This window comes from Diplotaxodon limnothrissa, linkage group LG3 (genome assembly GCF_057381915.1).
Source record: "Diplotaxodon limnothrissa isolate DT_005_m linkage group LG3, D_limnothrissa_male_GT1.1, whole genome shotgun sequence".
In the NCBI taxonomy this organism is placed as follows: Eukaryota; Metazoa; Chordata; class Actinopteri; order Cichliformes; family Cichlidae; genus Diplotaxodon; species Diplotaxodon limnothrissa.
This window is the reverse complement of record NC_140598.1, coordinates 60,245,788-60,266,536: the sequence shown is the minus strand read 5'-3', so window position 1 is coordinate 60,266,536 and position 20,749 is coordinate 60,245,788. Positions and strand designations below refer to the sequence as shown.

Genomic DNA, 20,749 nt, shown 5'->3' with positions numbered 1-20,749 from the left:
CTCTCCCCTGTATCTAATCAAACAGCAATGCCATTCAACATAGAGATGTTTGGAAAGAGCCTTGGAGATGTGGTTTTGTAGTTACTGCAGTCTGATGATTGACTTTGATGAGGATGCCACTGGGAATACATCACTGTGTTCCTCCGCAGTGTTGTTGAAGTGTTTATAGCACAGAGTGTTTGAAACATGACAGTCACTCTAACTTGATGATACTACGGCTTCCATCATCAGAGATATATCAGTACCAGTGGTCCTCCTAGACCTTTGATGTCCCACAAAAAGCTGTTAGCATTCATTCTTTCCATAGTAGAGTGGGCAGGATTGTTGAAACCCTAATGTCTGCACAGAGTTATTGGTTCCACTAGTTCGTAGTGGTTCCACTCTTCTGTGCATTTTGATTGTTGTGCAATCACGCTTAAAGAGCTTGTTTGACTTATTTTATTTGTTTTAATTAAAGAACTTGAAAGGGGCTTGTAATTCCCAGCTCATTCAACAGTTCCATATCTTTATTCTTAGACTCGACTAGAGTAGCTTTCCATGATTCATTTAGAAATAATCTTTATATATCTTATACTGTGCCTTGGTGCATCCTCTTACTTCATCCTCTGTCTTAAATAAGTTGTTTCAACACCCTTCAGCTGCCTTTTAGACCAGAATTCTTTTGATTGGCTGCTCGTCATAAACAAGAAGATTAGAACAGCGGGTGGAGCTTATGTACCTGACGCGACCATATTAGGGATATGTGCTGTAAATGACATCATATTGATCCAGTAGGAGAAAACCACAGATTTTTGAGCCTGACCTCATTATTTGAGACTCCGGCCAAATTTAATATGAACATCTATTGTAACAGAACATACAGTACAATAATTTATTTAAATAAAGCAAGAGAGAGATTATAATACATCACATGCTCTATTTGTATGATAAACTTTGACATGAATGTGTTACATTTTAGTCTCTTACTAACAGGAAAACCTCAAATGTTTTGGATAAGAGTCAGCCAGTACAGAAAAGGGAATGGGGTCAGTGCTTCATCCAAGAGCTACACTGACCTCAGAGTTCATCTGGCTGAAAAACCAAAGCAGGGTTTAATCAAGACATAAGAAGTCTGGGTGTCTAGCCAGTATGAATTCAACTCACATTCACTGGATGCTCTAAGAGGTCCAAATTGTGTTTAGTCAGTCTGTTGAACACCCTAGTGGAAGCGTGACAGGTTGATTGCTGCTCTGACACCTTTGATGGGGTCTAACCCGCAGTAGTAAATGCAGAGCTGCTCAGATGTGACACACAGAGAGATACTGCTGCTGTACCTTTTCAGTTATTAGTCGATTTCTTTTGTCATTTCTCCATTTTCAGTTACAAAAAGCAGTGTGCGGCTAGACACCGGCCCCGCTTCACAAACATTTTTGGAAGCCGTGTTGATACTCTTGAATCTGGGCGCATCATTCAACACCAGACAATTTGGTTTAGCTCTGTTTGTGTGTGTGTGTGTGTGTGTGTGTGTGTGTGTGTGTGTGTGTGTGTGTGTGTGTGTGTGTCAGTTATTTATTCCACAGAGTGAGGCATAGTGCAGGAAATGGGTGGGATATCCATTTTTCTTTTGTACAAAGTAAAACAAAAACCATAACTATTTTTTTCCCTCTGTCTCTGTTTCGCTTGTCATTCTAACTTGTTGTCTTATATCATGTCTGAAAGGGCATGCGGCAGATTTATACTGTCATTTTCTGTCTGTGTGCATTTGTGCCTGAGAAGCAGTATTTGTTATTATTATATCTGACCTTACAGATGAAAAATCAGCTCTTAATGGAGTTGTTAAGATTTCTCACCTTGACACTCAATTTCAAACATAATTTTTAAGTGTTCCAGATTTTGTTTGAATCTCTCTTACGAGCACTTTTTAATTTGGTTTTACAGTCAAGGTTAGGAGAGGGCCGAGTTAACGGTCCTCACAAAAATGAAAGTATAGATATGTGAGTGTCTGTAAGCCAACGCCTTGACGAGCATCCGGTTTTTGTTGAAACGCCTTAAATGTTAGGTCTGTTCTGTAATTTTACAGCTGAGCATCAGGGAGACGATACAGAAATGGGTCACGGAGTGAGACAGAGACAGGGATGATTATGGCACCAGTGGTTTTGGTTTCCTCTTCACAGCTAAACAGCAACATTGTTGACTGAAACAGAGTCAACAAGCTGTCCCACTCTGAATGCAGCTGCTCCTAAGGGATAGTCAGAGATAGTCAGGCGTGAAAACTAATTATTTCTGTGCTGATTGATGAGCGAAAAATTATATGGCATTGTTTAGCTGTATTCAAACACATCTCATCCTTTGTCATTCGTCTCTGCAAAATAGTGCATCAATCTGATGCACTATTTTGTGATGTCAGATGTCAGTTTATTATAAATGTTATGCATTACATTAAAATCTAGTGAAGTGTGTGTTTTAGATTGAGACATTAAAAGGTGTTTATCATTGGCAGTATCAATCTGATTTTTATTAAATATGATTGTAATTGTAAACTTGACATTTAAGTTGACATTTTCTGCAAACCATATTTCCAGCTGCATTTTCAAAGTACACACACAGGATAATGAAAGCAAAATCAGATGGTTGTTTCCTTTGTGAAAGGCTGCTTTTTTTTTTAATCATTTCATTCACTCATAAACAGTCTAAAAGGGCCTTTGTGTTATAATTCATTATAATACTGATGTCAGAATTTGATGAAAGTATCCTAATTTATGTCACTCATCAATTTAACCTCCATTCAACAATTTAAAACTACAACTGTGCTCACTGAAGCTGTACCTGAGCGAAATGGTGCATTGACAATATAGTGTAGCTTGACAGTATTGTCCATTCAATCCAATTTCCACAGGTGTAAATCGAGTACCTAGCCTTTACAAGCATCTGTGAAAGAATGGGTTGTTGTTCACTGAATTTGAGCTGCGATGCTGTCAGGTCGTGAAATTTCTTGTAGGAGAAGGAAACCCCCGACTGAGACAGCGTGTAATATACGTGCAGGAGTTGCAGTACCAGCAGGGGGAGATGATATATTTAAAGCCACGAAGGTCTGAAGTACATTCCAGGATCCTTAATCACCAGAAATGATTAAGCTAGATGACTAATATGTATTTACACATAAATGTGTTCTTAATGTCTGTTTAAAGCTTTCCTGTGGTTATTTTAATTTTGGCTTGAAATAAAATATTTTTTCCTTTACTGTTACTGCAGCTTACTGCAACTTCTGCACGCGTGTCCATTTCACGTTTTAGAAAGGCAAAGCGTGAAAAGAACACGGTGGACCGGTGTGTCTATTACATGTTTTGCTGTCATACTGGGTTGAAAGCACACTGCTGTTTGTGTCTTATCTCTGTTTTCTAGTTACTAGCATTAGCGCTACTCTGCTAGCCTGCGACACTGTCTCATTTATATGCATTACGCTTTTTTCCTCTACTGTCTGTCTTTGAAATATGAAAGATTGTCATTTTTTTTCCATTGAAGTTTCTATCTATAAAAGACCTGGACACATGCCTGGCTACATACTCTTCCTGCAATTGATTCTTATAGTTGGATTTTTGATCAAACGACAACTGTTGCTAAGCTGCATGCTAGGCGTGGACAGATTGATCCAAATGTCAGTAATATCGATGCCAACATTGGTATTGGTGTCGAATCAGTACTAAAGTGACCAGCTTGATGATTTAGTTTGTTTCAATGTTTCAATACATTGTTTGCGTTTCATGAAAAAGTAGCTCTGTCTGTGCAAACACAGCTCCTCTCATGCTGGCACTTTATGCTCCGCCCCCTCCTTCCGGCTCCGATGTGTTTTGCTGATGTGCGGTCGCTCAGCTGCACTGACAAAACACATGTGGGCTGCAGAGTGAGAAAGAGGAGCATTGTGTAGAGAGACTTTACAGCTGTTAATGAAAACAGTGCAAACAGCAATATATGTATGAAAGAAATTTCATACTTTGTCAACACTACTGATTTATTAAATACATTTTTATTTTCCCCAAAACAGGCCACAAAAGAAACAAAGGAAGAGGGAAATCCTTTAGACACACCTAGACCTCCACACAGAGGTCAGAGGTCACTGACAGAGTCCTGTCAGAGATACACAGAATATCCAGGTAGCTCATTTAGTGGCAAAAGTAATGTTTCAATCATGACTCTTCAACATTAGTTAAGGTTAGTTACCACAGTGTTATTGGTCATCATAACTGTTACTTTACCAGACTGACTACCTATAAAAAAAACTGCAGTCAGACATTAAAATAATATATTCAACCCATATGAAACATACTACATAAATTATTTTAATGAAATTGAATAAAAAAGAAAAATACTTCAAACTTGAAGTATGAATATGTCTGAATATAATACCCTTTTATGGTGACTGTCAAGTTATTTTTATTTATGTAGCACATTAGAAGTTGATCTAAAGTGCTTTTCATGCAAACACATTAATACAGCAAAACACACTCACAGTAGAAAACGAAATTCAGACATCTAGTTGTCATTAAAATATATCCACATGAAGTATATTGATGATGCAGACTTCATAAATCATGGCCCACTGCTCTCCCCTGCATACACTGCTTTTATAACTTACAAGTAGGAGTATCTGTGATAACCAAATTGTATTTTTTGCAGTATCATACACCACTGCAACTACACAGAGAGAGAAGCAGAATGGTGGTATCTTGTAGAATATGGGTTACAACTGACCATTCAAAGAGGTTTCAGTAGAGGGAAAGTCTGATGAGGAGGCTGAAGTCTGCCAAAATAATATAGTATGTGACATGTTTTTAAAAACATGTTTGCTAGTACAGTATTGTACAGGACTCCCTCTACCAAGACTCAAGCATGTATTTTGGTTGGGTGTCCAGATGCCAGTTAATCTAAATGCCTCTTTGGCAGCAGAGCAAATATCCTCCAGTTTGGCTGAGCTGAAATTGTCATTTTCACATTATGAATTATTAGAGGCACTAACAGACAGATGCTCTGCTCCTTTGCAGAGGAGAAATGGTATGTAAATCCATTTCAGTTTCAAGTGTAAGGTCTTCACACACCTACCACAACAAATCCCTGTGAATATTTTGTGTGTTTAAAGGATTTTTCGCACTCACCTTTCTTAATGTAGTAGTTCGAACTGACCATTTATTTTTATTGCACGAATTAGCAGCATTTAGTTTTGCGAACCAAGCCGGATTTTAATGATTTTTTAGATCCGAATCCAATCAGATCACTGCATTTAGCTCATAACTCAAATCGCTTACCAGGCGTGAATATACGGTGAGATGAAACTAGTAAAAAAAAACATACTATTTTATCTAAACTACTTTTTAGAGCATGCAAAGCTCATGTGAACACACAACAAGTAACAACCAATTACAAGAGAGAAGATTCAAATCAACCAATTAGATGTAAAGATTAAATGAATTGGCAGCTAAAGTTAACATATTGATTGCATTCTGTGTAACTGACAGCAAAATCTTGGTAAATTGCTTCAGCACCACCCGCAAGATACTGATTGTAAAGTTAGAGGAGCAAGTTGTATCTACAAAAACTGTCCTGAGAAAGTTGCTCTATAGACCTGTGGGGTGTTTCTGTTTGTGTTCCTAGCTTTAAAAACATGTCACAGATGCAAGGTAAAAGCTAAAAAGCCTTGATCAAATTATAATGGGTCTACATAAAGCTGTTAGATTGCACTCCTCTCACTCAAGTGCCTGCAGAGCAAAAGGCTCAGGATGTTGGCTTTGTGAACAACGTTGTTTAAGAGAAAACACATTTTTGTTTAGTAAAAAAATCATCATGTCATCCACGATAATACCAGAATAATTTTTTACGTACTATATAAATGTTACATCGTAATACCATTGCTATAGCAACACCATCTATGTTCCCGAATGTGTGCAGGAACGAGAAGAGCCTGCGCTTGTCTCCAATGACGTTTAGTACCTAAAAAGGAGGCTACTTAAAAACCTTCTAAAAGCACAATACTTTGGTAACAACAATCTTTGCACCACTTAAGGCAAAAACACATCGCTGAGTCATCCAGGCCACGAAGCATGTGACAGTACTGTGCAGCTCCTGACAAGTAATTCGTAAAGAAGGCTGGAAAATAGCCTTCATTTACTTATGCGTATAAATGCAAGCTGCAAGCACTGAAAAAAACAGTTTTCTGTATTGTTAGAAATGTCGTTTTCACTGTTATTAGTCTTTTGATTAAATTGAATTTTGAGGCTATATCACCCATCCCTAATGGCAGTCCATCTTAATACCAAGGATGCTGATTTGGTACGAGAAAAATTTTACAGATTTTTAGCGAACACAACAATTAGTGAGAATGTTTTCTTTGCAGCAATCCCACCAAAAATAATAAACACATTTCCATACAGCAACACATAATTGGATTTTTGCTTTGCAATAGTTCCACCAATAAGAGGGGAGGAGGCGATGGTATATATAGAAGTACAGAGAAAGGGTGATAAAGGCCTGATTCCAGAAAAAAGAAGAAGAAGAAGAAGGAAACAGGAAAAAAAGACCACATTTTGACTGACAGGTGTTGATAATGGTATCAGTAGGTAGGCAGATAGCCTCTTGCTTTTTACCTGATTGAAGTCAATACATTGGGGTCACTGGAGGCTGACTGACTATAATCCAAATAGCCATTTGCAGTTTATACTACATCCTTTGTGTGAGAAGCAGGAGAGACCAGTCAAAGATTCCTCTGGAAAAAAGAAACTCCAACCAAGGTAGAGGTGGAACCCTCACCTTATGCTTACCTAATAATTATTTCATGTAATTATTTCACGTAACAGATATCACACAGGATAACTTGACCTGTAAATTGTATGTGTTTCTCTGTTATTTCCATAGCCTGGAAATGCTAAGGAAATACATCTATACATCATATATGCAAAGCTTTCTTTACCTCAAAACTCCTATTGTTAGCACGCCTATTTAAACTCCTATAGATAGATAGTAGATGTATATGTGACTGGTTCACACCATCTGGGGCTCAATAACATAAAGAGATTGTCACCAAAAAAAGAGACTATGAGATAAAAAAAAATCCCTGTGTTCAGGAAATGAAGTTAATTTTTGAGTCTGTTTGCTTTTCTACACCAGTCTGGGATTTTTTTCGTTGTTGTTTTGTTTTGCCATTAAGCTGGTCGTAGATGAGCAAAGCAGGGTAATCCGTTACTAAACAGCTGCAATTAGTAGTTTTATAATGAAATACAAATGTCCCTAGTAGTTTAAAAATACTGATTATCTTAAGGGTTTGTGGCAGACAAAAGCAAAGACAATTGGGATGTGCTTGCTAAAAGTTAGGAGTAGATAATATGATGGACTGGATCCAAGATGAATTCAGCATGCCAAATCATGTTTCTGCCAGCCTTAACAGGGTAACACTTTCCTCCCTTCAGACTGGAGAAATATGAACTCTTCTGCAGCTCTCAGACTTCATCCATCTGTTGCTGTTTCTTAGTTCCTTAGAAAAAGAACGTGCAGGTGCATGTTCAGTCTGTTACATACAGCCCATTCAACAGTTTCTATTCACACTTTAATATTAGGTGTTGTTTTCAGCGCAGTGCAACTTCTATACACGAGTCTTGATCGTGATTGGGATTCATGAGAAAAGTAAAATGCTTTAGTGTTTTTTGCAAAGTCACTGTTGGCACTGGAGGCCACCTCTGTGATAGATACCCATAGTCACTCAAAAACACCATCTGGAGCAGCTAGACTGACAGATTATTACCATGTGTCTCTTATGAACACCTGGACCTTTGTGATCTGAGCTCGATCTTTCTCTCTCTCTTTCTGTTTCTGGGCCTGTTTAATCACAAACAGTATGATTGCATAGAGGATTTAATCTCCCGCATTTAGTTGGTTACCCAAAGACTATTATCACTAGTTGTAAAGTGCCTATGTGTTGTCATCTGCTACTGCTTGCATAGCGTGCATGTTATCATGCAGTGCTTAGACAACAGGCATAAAAGCACCGGCTATAAACAGACATATTATAAGAGAGAGAAATGGCACTTTAAGATTCCTGCATGTAAATTTATTGGAGAATTCCACAAGAGAAAAATGTAAGTGTTGCTGTCAGATTTCAGTGGTAATTATATACATGCATTCTTTATTTGACCACTGAGATTAAGTCAATACATACATATTAGATCAAAATAACTGCTTTGCGATGCTGCAGGCTTGTTTCTATAAATACTGTAAGATATTGAAGGGAAGTTTGTGTGGCTTCTGTGTCGTAGACACAATGCAAGAGTTAAATTACAGGAACACTAATCGAGAGTGCCAAGATGAAGTATCATGAAACACTTTAAATTGTAAATAGTATGAGATCCTGCTCTGTCCTTAACAATATAGTTGTTTTTTGACTAGAAAATTTCAGTACAACTTCTCTACCTTACCTCTTCTATATGTTTGTGTATGTGTATAACAGAATATCTGGGATAGGCTGCCAGGTCACCAACAGTCGATCTAGACTGGAAAGATTCAATTTTCTTTTTTTTATAAGTAAATCAATTTTCCATTTCTCAACTACCTTGAGACTCTGTTGGATTTAACTTAGTCCCCGAAAGACTTAATGAGACACTATAAGCCTCCAGCTTCAGATTTAAAGAATATATTTACTTCATAGCAGTAGTGAAGGTAATAGCCTATTACACCTGTGCGATCTAGGGAATCCAGCACTAAGAGGGTCTTCAAAGCTTTATAAATGACTCTAACTTAACTCAGCAAAATCATTGGCAACTACATCAGGGTGATTCTGTACACAGATTAATAAAAAGTAAAGTAAAAAATCTGATTTTTTTGTCAGTCAGCTTTACACCAAACCTGAATATAATATCAGCCAAATGTTCCCTCCGTCTCTCTTCTGCTGCATTCGGTGCCAGGTGCGGTTTTGAGTGGCCCTGTGCAAATAACCTAAATGCAAATGCAGTGGGACTAGAACAAATAACAGGCTTCAAAACTTGATGTGTTGTGCTGTATCTTACTAATATCTCAGTCTGTGTTTTTCTCGCTGTTTTTCTACGGGGTGCATAAAATCTTGATTGGAGCGGCTGTTGACATAACTTAGCATATCTTTGATTCTGGTACACTTTTAGTTATGTCTAAACTAAAGTCTGTATGCATCATTACATAAAATATATGTATATCTGAAACTAAAAACTAAGCTGAATAGCACAAATCAACTGACTGGAGCAGTCTTAGCTTTATAGGAAAAGGAGTTTGCTGCTGTTCTGCAGATTTTTGGCTTTACGAAACTGTAACAGTGTTACGGGTCTGTTATGTAATGGTGATTTGCTGTGAGACACAGTATGACTTCTTTACAGCATTTCAGAGCTGTGCTGAGTCTGTCTTCTGAAGCATAAAGACACTGTGAGTAAAAGAATTCAGCCCAGATAAAAAATTAAAAAATAAATTGCACCTCTCTGTGAATCGTGGAGTTAGCTGGCACATGAATGGCTTGACTCAAAAATAGACATTTCCAATTGTATAGTTTTCTTTGGAAAAAAAATACGCACCTGACAAACAGTTTGTACTTCTACTGAGTTTCTTCTCCTATCTGAAGTATCTCTATGCAATAGCTTGCAGCTATTGGCTTGTTAAACTAAATACACTTTAAAACTCCCTTAATGGAATGTGACACCTTTTCCCCACTGAAAATGTCATCATTTGGTATTTTATAGTCTCACATAATGATTCTGAACAGCTCATCTCCTGCTGTTCCTCAGGGAATCCCAGCAGAGCCTTTTTACTTTATAAGATTCTCACTGGAGAGAGCTTTTTGCTAACTGTGCTCAGCAAGACACTACATTCAGAGAGTGAACACGGACTTATTATTACATATACATGCATTTCTTAATTCTGCAATTATAGCCACATACATAAGCTTCTGTCAGCCTCTGATTGTGTGACAGCACCCTGATGAAGGGCTGCCATTACACATGCACAGTGATTAATTATGCTTTTGTTTTTTAAGTGTTTTTAGTTCGGCGTTGGTGAGGTGATTAAAGCCTGTTTTTAAATGTGTGATTAAAGGAAATGGAGATGCTGGAGATTGTTCCCCATGCCTCATACAACAAGCACACACTGTCACTGCTGCCCCCTTGTGCCACATGCCTTTGCTGGGTAGTGTTTCCTTCCCTCGTCTGCAAAACAGACCAAAGAGAAGACAATAAATTCAAGCTTGATATGCTGGAGACTGATTCAACTAATTGTGTAATTAATTTAACTTAAGAGATGCTGAAAGCTTTAAATATTAGTGGACAGCAGGGTGAATTTCACTGTTTTCCTTGCTGATTATATATATATATATATATATTAGATTTGTAGTCAAGACCGCCTAAACCAAGACCGAGACAATACCAAGACCAGAGGGTATCGAGACCCAGTCAAGACCAAGACAAAATCGAGACGAGACCAAGACCAAGACAAAAAAGTCTTTAAACTGCAGCCTGACACCCGTAAACTGCTTCGTTTACGGGTGTCAGGCATATTTATGTGTTTTTGCGATGCACTCGCGCAGCCCTCCTCACCGCTGCCTACTGTCTCACTCACTTACTGAGAGGACAGACGCTCGCTCCACTTGACTGTCGCGTCGCTCACCCTCTCTGTTTTTCACATAATGATATTGTCCTATATGCTCGCATGTGATTGGCCACAATATAGAGGGATTGGAGCATAGCTGAGCCACTGTGTGAGAGCTGAGCAGCGAAAGGAAATTAAGTGAGGAGCCGGCTCTCGCTGAATGGGAGTCGACTCTTCTGATTCACTACAAAGCACTCTCTAAGCACGGCTCTTGGAGCTGATGCTTTTGCGCATGACACATTATCAAACGTTACGTTGTGTGTCAGGATACTGTTGACTCCAAATCTCCCGACCACTATGTCGATCTGAGACAGCAAGACCGAAACAGCGAGACCAAGACAAGACCGAGGGATCCGAGATCAAGACAAGACCAAGACCGTGTAAAAGACCGGTCTCGAGACATCCAACTCTAATATGTATGTCTCTTTTTCCAACCTGTCTATTGAGTTAGTGACATTATCATTTGTGATATTTATTTTACTGAGTTGTTAATCCCATGAGTAGTTTCTCGCCTTTTTAATTGCAAATCAAAGATGCTCGACAAGTGTGCTCTTCCTAGAGCTTGACAGATGTGTCTCTATCAGCGCAGCAGGATGTTTAATGCAAGAACACGTATGTTGCGATCCTTTTTCCAGCAACATTTTGCTCTTTTGCAGGGCAGAGCCATTCAGCTATCGCTAAAAACATCTGAATTACAATGCAGTGCTGATTTTTAGACCTTAAAATGCCATTGCAGCATATACAACAGCAGAGACTGATTGGGTCATTGTTAATGCCTCTGTTGTATATTAGTGAATTATCTGGAAAGTGACGAGGGCACCATACACTTACCAGCCACTTCATAACTTAGAATTTACCAGTTCCAGGTTGTTCATCTTTTCTTTGTTTTAATTCTTCACAGATTCAACAAGGTGCTGGAAACATGCCTGAAAGATTTTGGCTCATATTGACATGATAGCATCACACAGTTGCTGCAGATTTGGCAGCTGCAATCATGATACAAATCTCTCGCTCCACCACATCCCAGATTTGCTCGATTGGATTGAGATCTGCTGACTATGGAGGCCGTTTGAGTACAGTGAATTCACTGTAGAAAGCAGTTTCAGACTGAGTTTTGTGAAGTGGTGGATCGAGCAGCAGTTTCTTAAAATACTCAGATGAGCCCCTCTGGCACTAACAACCATACCATATTCAAAATCAACATTTTCTTTCCCATTCTGATACTCAGTTTGAGCTTCAGCAGGTTTTCTTGAGCATATCTACCTGCACTAAGCTGCTGCCAACCTCTTCTGTTCACATTAAAAAGCGATGAGGTTGGAGACGCTGGGGACCGAACCCAAGACCTCATACATGCAAAGAAGGCGCTCTACCACTGAGCTACATCCCCAACTCTGCTTATACTCAATGTCTCTTTGTCCTGAGCTTCACTTTTTAGCTTACAGAAACGTTGCAAAAGCGTTTGACAAGCTATTTTCCAGTGGCCACGATACTCACTTGTGCAGTAACTGGCCTAAATTTTTTCAGGCACACTTGTCTGTGTTCACCACGCTAGTTACCACCAAGTTGGCAGCACTGAGAGGCACTGTGCTTTCAGCGAAGAAGGTGAAGTGTGGAGCTGAAAATTGTTTTGAAAGATACTAGATAAACACTGACACAAGCACTCCTCCTTCACCTCCACTCTACACTTTTTATTGGATGCCACAGTCGTAGTAAATTAGCACATACCAGGGAATAGCTGTGTTTTAACCATAAAAGCAGTATTTTATTTTTGTAGCCTGTTTTTTGAACTTTTTGAAGTTTTAACCTTCACATTTATTTCTGAGCTAAGAACTGTGGCTGATAAATGCTCTACATAAAGGTAATGCATTCACACAAATATTGTGTAGCTGTTTTGTTTATGTGACTGAACACAACTTTTGTGTTGCTTTTACACTAGTCATTTAAATCGGCATGCCAAACTGTGCTTGTGTATGTGTCAGATTTTAACATCTTTTCTCATTTACAATTTGCCTGATGATAGAGTTAAGTCCTATGAAAATCCATGTGACACAGGCTTCTTGAGCTTCTCTGAAAATCCCTTTCAAATGGCTGACAAAATGCGTTTCTTTATCGTCATATTTTGACAAAATACTCATTCAAACAGTTCTAGTCTTTTGCACGTCACTTCTGAGCTTTGTCAGAGCATTTATCTTATTCAAATATAGAATTTTCAAATGCTTCTCGAAGTGACAAAACAACCATTTCACCCACATTTAGTCCCAAAATCCAGCTTTCAAGTGACAGCCTTTATTCAACTAAAACACCATCCACAGTGTGTTTGTTATGGATTGTGGAGGTTGTGTATTATCCCGTCATTGATCTATCCTCCATTCCTCCATGCATTAGTCTCACATCAATAAGCCTCTTTATTGCTTCTCTGCTGTAGCTTGGAGGAAAACCTATTTTCTCACACAGACTCCCAGGCCTGCACCCAGGTTCAGCAAGGAGCACATAACCCTATCACTTTAAAAATATATAGTTATGGTGTCAGTGAGGGAAAAAATGTCAACATTGTATAAATTAACATTATTTTATGAGTTTTTACAGCCTTTATTCCTGATTATAACTGTTCAGATGCTTCAGAATTTTAACCATTTACTTATTAGTTTTTATTATGCTGTTAATGTTTTTTGTTGTTTTTGTTATTTTCATTTTTTAATGAAAAAAAACCAAAAATGCATTATTTTATGTATATCAAGTATTACAGAGAAATCTATACATATATATAAAAAAAACATCAGCCTGGTAAAGAATGCCCAGCAGCAGCTGCACTTCCTCCGTGTCCTGAGGAAGAACAACTTGGACCAGACGCTGCTCCTCAGTGGAGAGCGTGCTCTCCTACTTCCTGGTTTGCAGGGGCCACAACTGAGAACAGGAAGGCTGTGCAGAGGGTAATTAACACCACCCAAAAAATCATGGGCTGCCCTCTGCCACACCTGAAGGTCATTGCCAGATCCTCCTGTCTCAGAAAAAACACACACAAGGGTTTTTTTTTTTTTATCTTTGCTTTGTGCGGTCAGCTTTGTATTCTTCTAGGAGAAAGATCTTAGATTTGTGTCCTCATTAGGGATTTGTGTTGGTGTATGGGCTTGTAGCCTCAGGTTTATATTGTTAAATGGTGATAATGAGACTGTGTTTCAGCTATTTTAATGAGTAACGTGAAAGTAATACATCGAGTAGTATAACAAATTACTTTTTCCCGGGAGTAATTAAGAAACATACTACATTACTTTGAAGTAATGTGTAATATGTGTAATATGTGTAATAAGGCCGGGGTCTTTCTGTGTGGAGTTTGCATGTTCTCCCCGTGTTTGCGTGGGTTCTCTCCGGGTACTCCGGCTTCCTCCCACCGTCCAAAGACATGCAGCTTGTGGGGATAGGTTAATTGGATAATCCAAATTGTCACTAGGTGTGAATGTGCGGATGAATGTGAGTGCGAATGGTTGTCTGTCCCTGTGTGTTGGCCCTGCGACAGACTGGCGACCTGTCCAGGGTGTACCCCGCCTCTCGCCCTATGACAGCTGGGATAGGCTCCAGCGCCCCCCGCGACCCTGAAAAGGACAAGCGGAAGCGAATGGATGGATGGATATGTAATAATGACTTTTGAGTGAAGACTGATCACAACTAAGGGAGGAAATAAATTTGTAATTTATTTATTGCTGCTTAGCAAAGGTGGTGACTCACAACAGAGCCAATGAGAACCCAATGACAATCGATAAGGAATCGAATCAATGAGGATAATGGAATCAAAATCGCTAAATTCTTATCAATTCCTATCCCTAGATATAACAGTGGTGACAATAAGATTCAAAATTGATACTTTGTTATTATTTTTGTAGGGGGTTCACTTAAAAAAAATCAAAGTCAGGATGTGAGAAGACAAAATGTCTTTGACATAAAAGCTGCCATAACAAAAGCAAGGCGAAGGGGATGTAGCTCAGTGGTAGAGTGCATGCTTCGCATGTATGAGGCCCTTGGTTCAATCCCCAGCATCTCCAGTTTTTCAGTCCTTTAATCAGCTTTAGACTGTCAAAATATATACAATTTTCATATTCACCGGGGTTAAAGTAATACAACATGAATCGTCATCATAACTACCAAATATAAGTTGATTCTCTTATAGTATGACCTGAGGCTGAGGTCCAATAAATTACAATAATTTGTGAGACCCAAATGTTAAGGCAGTCACTACCTAAGTACCTTTTAACAACAGTTCTTTTTAATAAAATGCAGAATTAAGAAATAGAGAAAACCAACTTCATTAGCATGTCATGCCAATCAGTATACTGTGTTGGTGACCTATATTACTACAAAGCAGGCCTAACATATAGTTTATCACAGCAATGTCAATCCAAAGCTACTTACAGCATTAAAAAGTTGGAGATGCTGGGGATTGAACCCAGGACCTCATACATGCAAAGCATGCGCTCTACCACTGAGCTACATCCCCTTGTAGCAGGTACCTGATCCCATAATATTATCCCGCTGTTTAGCCTTTGGTTGCTTGTGAGATGGTCATACAAGAGGTTAAACTGTCTTTTATTCTTTGGACTACAAATGACTAGTCTGGATGTCCAGTAACTGAAGATGAACAGGTGATACATATTTTGTATTTTTGACTGTTCTTCTAAAAGTCCTAGCTCAAAGTCTCCGCACTAATTCATCCAAAAGGTGTTCTAGATGGTTGAGGTAAGGACTCTGTGCAGGCCAGTCGAGTTTTTCCATACCAGATTCGTTCATCCATGTCTTTATGGGCCTTGCTTTATGCATTTGCTGTGCAGTTGAGTTGGAATAGGAACGAGCCATCCCCAAACTGTTCCCACTAATCTGGGAGCATGAAATTGTCCAAAACACCTTGGTATGCTTAAACATTACAGTTTTTTCTGATTGCTTAAGCACATTTATTGTAACTATTGGCTAATTTTGCAAAACTCTTCACACAAATAAGAAAACCTGTCACCCAATAATCAAAACATTTTAGTTCTCTTGTAAAAGCAAACACAGCTAGATTAACTCTTCACACCTTCGTAAAAATGGTGTTTCCGTATCAAACAGTACACACAAGCCATCATCTACTAAGCACACAATGCGCCAACTGCACACTGATGGTATGAATACAAAACACATCTGGCTTTTGCTTTCTCTGTGCACAAGGTAGGCTATGTCAGTTTGAGCTCATACTGCTGTCATAGATCCATAAGCATAGAGGGATCCAAACTTCAAGTACTGGTGTTTATTCAAACACATCAAAACAAACACAAGTGTTTATTTCCAAGTATAGGATTATTTGCAACCGCCATAATGACTATATGGGTTACTTGGTCTGCAGTGAACATGCTTCCTCTGCCCCAGCATCTGGTCATCTAGCAATTCTGTAAAGTAACAATTTCAGTATTTTTACATCAATGGTATTGGTGTGTTTCTCATTGGCATATGGCAGTGCTACAAATCTTTGTGCGAAGTGACTATACTCACCGATTCTCATTTCAAGATGTCCTTATGGTACTTGCTACAGTGTAGCGGCTCGAGTTAGGCTGGACCCGTTGGCCAGCTACCCTCAGGGTCATTCCACGGTTGATTACATGGTCCACTATTGTAGCTCTGATGTCATCAGTGATTCTATTTCTTACTCTTCCTACCCTTCCTCTCACCCCTCCTCATCTTCCTCTCCTCCCTCCTCGTCTTCCTCTTGCTCCTCCTTGTCCTTGTCGTCCTCTTCATCCTACTTCTTCACCTCCACGTCCTCTTCCTCGGCCTCCTCTACTTCTCACTCTTTCTGCTCCCTCCATTGTACTCCGCACACACAGCTTACCTGTATTATAGTGCTTAGGCTGATTGCAAAGTGAACTAATTATCTAAAAAAGTTTTCACATGTGAAAGTGTGCCAGACAGTTGGCAAATTAGTGTTAATGATAGCCATACATGTGTATACTTTTGCTAGGAGTGTGTTGGAAATTTGGTAATTGAGTGTTGTGCAGTGAATTGTGCCTACAGTTTTGCAAAGTGTGTGTTACAAAATTGCAAACTGAGTGCAAAGCAGTTTTTGTGCTTTTAGTTTTGCAAACTCAGTGAGTGGTTTTGCTATAAGTCTGAATAGTTTTAGAGATTGTGCTACAGGAATCACAGTTAGGGTTTAAGCATTCAGAAAAAACTGTAAAGAGTTCTTTTCACTGGAACAAAGGGGCTGAGCCCAGCTCCTAACAAGCAACCCAAAACCATAATCCCACAAAAGCAACCGCCAAACCCAGAATCGTCTATCCGATTGCCAGATGAAGAAGCGTGATTCATCACTTCAAAGAACACATCTCCACTGCTCTAGAGTCCAGTAGCTTTTATCACTGGATCAAACACTTTGCAATGAACGTGGTGATGTAAGGCTTGGATGCAGCTGCTTGGCCATGGAAACACATTCCATGAAGCTCTCTATGCACTGTTCTTGAGCTAATCTGAAGGCCATGTGAAATTTGGACATCTGTAGTAATTGACTCTGCAGAAAGTTGGCGACCTATGCGCACTATGCACCTCAGGTGGCCTACCATCTTGTGGCACTTTGTTAAAATACCATTAACTGACTATGGAATATTCATAACAAGGAAATTTTACAGCTGGACTAGTGGCATCCTACCATAGTACCACCCTGCAATTAACTGAGCTCCTGAGAAGGACCCATTCTTTGATAAACCATTGTAGAAGCAGTCTTCTGGAACAAACAACTGTATACCCACATAGTTTTCATGACTGTCTACTGTGCAGTGATGCAAGAGATAAATTCTTCTCAATAAATCATTTTCATGTCATTCTCAAAGAGACTATTAGTACGACCATTACCAACTCACCACTGAGGAGCAGAAACTCATTAAGAAAATGGTCACTAATATTTTTTTATCATTAGCCCTGGTATTATTATGTTAGGTGATAACTTTAACCCTAACCTTTTTTCTAACCCAAGGCAATCAGAATATGTCATTTTTGTTTTTGCTCCCCCATGTCTTGACAGTCACGGATCAGAGAAAAGAAAAATCATTCTGACTGACGCACATTAAAAATATATTTTTTTGCCTTTCTCTAAAATGTAAGAAAACCATTTCACACCAGACTTTTCCATCTCCCTGTTAGTACAGGGAGTCTTGAGTTGTAGCGATAAAAAGCCTGTTACATGGCTGGGGATTTTCTTCATCTTGTCAAATCATCCCATAACTACATGTAATTTTACATCTATAGTGTTGACAGCTTACTGATCATAAGCAAAATAAATTAGACTTTGTTTCAATGTTTGAATTTCCTATAGTTCTTTCTTAAAAACACTAATATGACTATTACTAATGTATATGTTCGATTATAGTAATGAAAATTATTACTAAATTAAAACAATTCATTTAAAAAGCATTAAGTGAAATAGATTGGTCTCTTTGTGCTTTTGTGTTTTGGGGTTGTTGGGTTTTTTTTCCCTAAGACCTCAGAGCTGAAGGTAGAAGCAGTCTAAAAGCAGTCTCATATCTTGGGCAAATAGCTCTTTCAAACTGACACCCTGTCAGCGATTCTGGGATCCATCTCTCAATAGAAAAGGATTATAGCCCATTATATCTCCCCTAATCCTCTCTCTCCTTTTCTTACCATCTCTCACTCCCCTGTCCTTTTCATATCTTTCTCACTGTTCACAAAACCACAGTGCTACAGCTCAGTCTTTTCCCCTCCAGATTTTTGTTTTCTTTTGCTGTCTGTCCAGTTTGTACAAGTGATAAGAAGCTTTTATGGGGGACAGATGACAGGTCTTGTTTTTAGGCCTAAAGGAACACAGAACTGTGTGCGTTTGTAATTCTGTTTATATGTCTCCGTTTTTGCAGGTTGTGTTGTTGCTTTTGTATTTTTAGATTTGCTTATGAATCATCATACACTTTTGGGTGTCCTATGTGCAAATATGTCTAAATGACTCATGAGTCTTTCTTTGAACCTTTCTCCAGTCTGTGTGTGTGTGTATGTGTGCACATATTTATATATATTACAAGCATGTGTGGTCCTTCCCAGTGTTAATTTTCACTTTTCTTTTAATCATACCCTTCTGCCTTGCTCTGTCAAAGCGTAACAGAAAGATGATAGGACTTTTTACCTCATTTCTTCTCTTCTTTCTCCAACTACCTATTTACTTTCTGCTCCTTACCACCTCCCTTTTCCTCTTTCCCGTTCTTTTTTGGAGGAGAAAGTTTTGTCTCTAACTGTTGCCCCTCCCTCATACTTCTTGCTTTCTGTGAAATGGGATACTTCTGTGAAGTATTCCATTTCTTCTTTCTTTTTATCTTCTTTCACTTTATCTCTCTTGTATTACCATAGATTTACGATGTATTAACCTAGATTTATTGTGCCTCTCTGCCTTAACCATCTGTGATTTTTCAAAAAGTGGGTCTGCTCAGATTAAAACTAAACTCCTTTCAGCAAAACGCTACTTTCAGTCTATAACTGTGGAAGATAAGCTGCAAGGGAATTCTGCACTTTGTGCATGACAGGATGAAATGATCAGCATATTAATGCTACAAAAAGAGAAGTATGGCAGCATGTATACAGTCAAGGAATCCTGTCCACAGTCTATACATTCTGCATCAGATTACAATTATATAATGTCCTTGTACTTGACCGTTTTCAGAGGAATGTTTTTTTAAATTTCTAAGCCACTTAACACTGAACTATAAATCATTCAAACATAAAAAAAGAGACCTAACTCCAGGGATCTACATAAGACAGACAACTTAGCAAAGAACCAATTTTAAATTTTATCTTTAGGCACTTTGTTACTAGTAGTCGGTTGCAAAAGCATATCATTTTTTCCCCATTTTGTTAGTTGCATCTATGAAAAATACTAAAGAAAACACAGTTTGACAGCAATAAGAGAATATTTTTTGCGCCAACGAGGTAATTCCCAAAGAGTTATTAGCTGAAAGTCACATATCTCAACAGGAAGGAATGCTGGTTTGAGCGGTCCCACTCGTGGGACTAATAAAGGTATATCTTGTCTTATCTTGAGTCAAGGGGAAAGACCATCTCTGAGTCGAGGAGGGGGCCTAAGGGTACATCTAAGGGTACATCTTTCACCATCTTACAATGCTGTGCTTACAGCTTTTCTCTAACTATCTGTGAATGGTACTCACGGCCATTGATCAAATGCTCACAATAAAAGGCACCAGATGAATCATCAACTTTCGTACTGAAGTGTAAGACTTCAGTCGAAACCTACATACACTGTGTTTGGTCATGCCAAAATAATTAATCCGATTGGATAGATATTTTGCAGGATATGGAAAGAATACTTGAAAGTGGACACTGTATCTCTGCTGTTGGGACATCCGAGTCGGGATAATATTACTGATGGCATCTTTAATAGACTTTACGATATCCCTGCATATGCTATAAGGAAAACATTTTTTCTATCTTGGATAAATGACAAACCCCCAGCAAAACAATCTGGTACATAATTCTTATGGAATACTTTCCTATTGAATATCTGACCTGCCTGCTCCATTCCTCAAGGAAACTCTTTAGAAGAATTTGGGTTCCATATCTTCGTTTCACGAACTGTGGTGGGTGTTCTGTATTGTGTAATCACATTAACTGTTACAGTGCCTGGAGTATGTGCTGTATGCCTTGTTATCGTTGTGGCTGCCACCTCGGATAAGAAATGCTCTTTTTGTTTAGAAGTGTTTTCCTTCTCCTTATTTGCCTCCTTCAGAACACTTAAGCCATTTCCACACCCCACACAGTTGCACTTGGATCAGCACACATCCCACAAATCCATTTCGAGTCGCAAGAATAATAACTGTGAAAATTTTTGTCCCTTGAGAGGAGGATTATAATCCACTGGCCCACAGTCAAGAATTATAAAAAGAGTAAGGCAAGACTTCATCCTCAGGGCTCACAATGAGTCATATTTCTTGTATTACATTACAATGATAATATGAAACTTCATCGATCCCCAGAGGCGACTACTCCCCTCAGTTGGCTTCCTCTGTACAAGAAGTTAATACTAATATAAAAGAAACCTGTGAGCTTTTCTATCGATGCCTTAGCAAAATCGATGCTTGGAGATGCTTTGCCAGAAATG

General features: G+C 38.8%; 1 protein-coding gene and 2 non-coding genes across 4 annotated transcripts in view; 2 read left to right on the top strand and 1 right to left on the bottom strand.

Annotated features, from left to right (window-relative positions):
- m1ap (meiosis 1 associated protein) overlaps nucleotides 1-20,749 on the top strand; it is a 52,044-nt gene that overhangs the window by 9,112 nt on the left and 22,183 nt on the right. The window lies entirely within an intron of this gene.
- On the top strand, nucleotides 14,586-14,657 carry trnaa-cgc (transfer RNA alanine (anticodon CGC)). Its single transcript has one exon. It is a non-coding gene; the product is annotated as a tRNA-Ala (tRNA).
- Nucleotides 15,038-15,109, bottom strand: trnaa-ugc (transfer RNA alanine (anticodon UGC)). Its single transcript has one exon. It is a non-coding gene; the product is annotated as a tRNA-Ala (tRNA).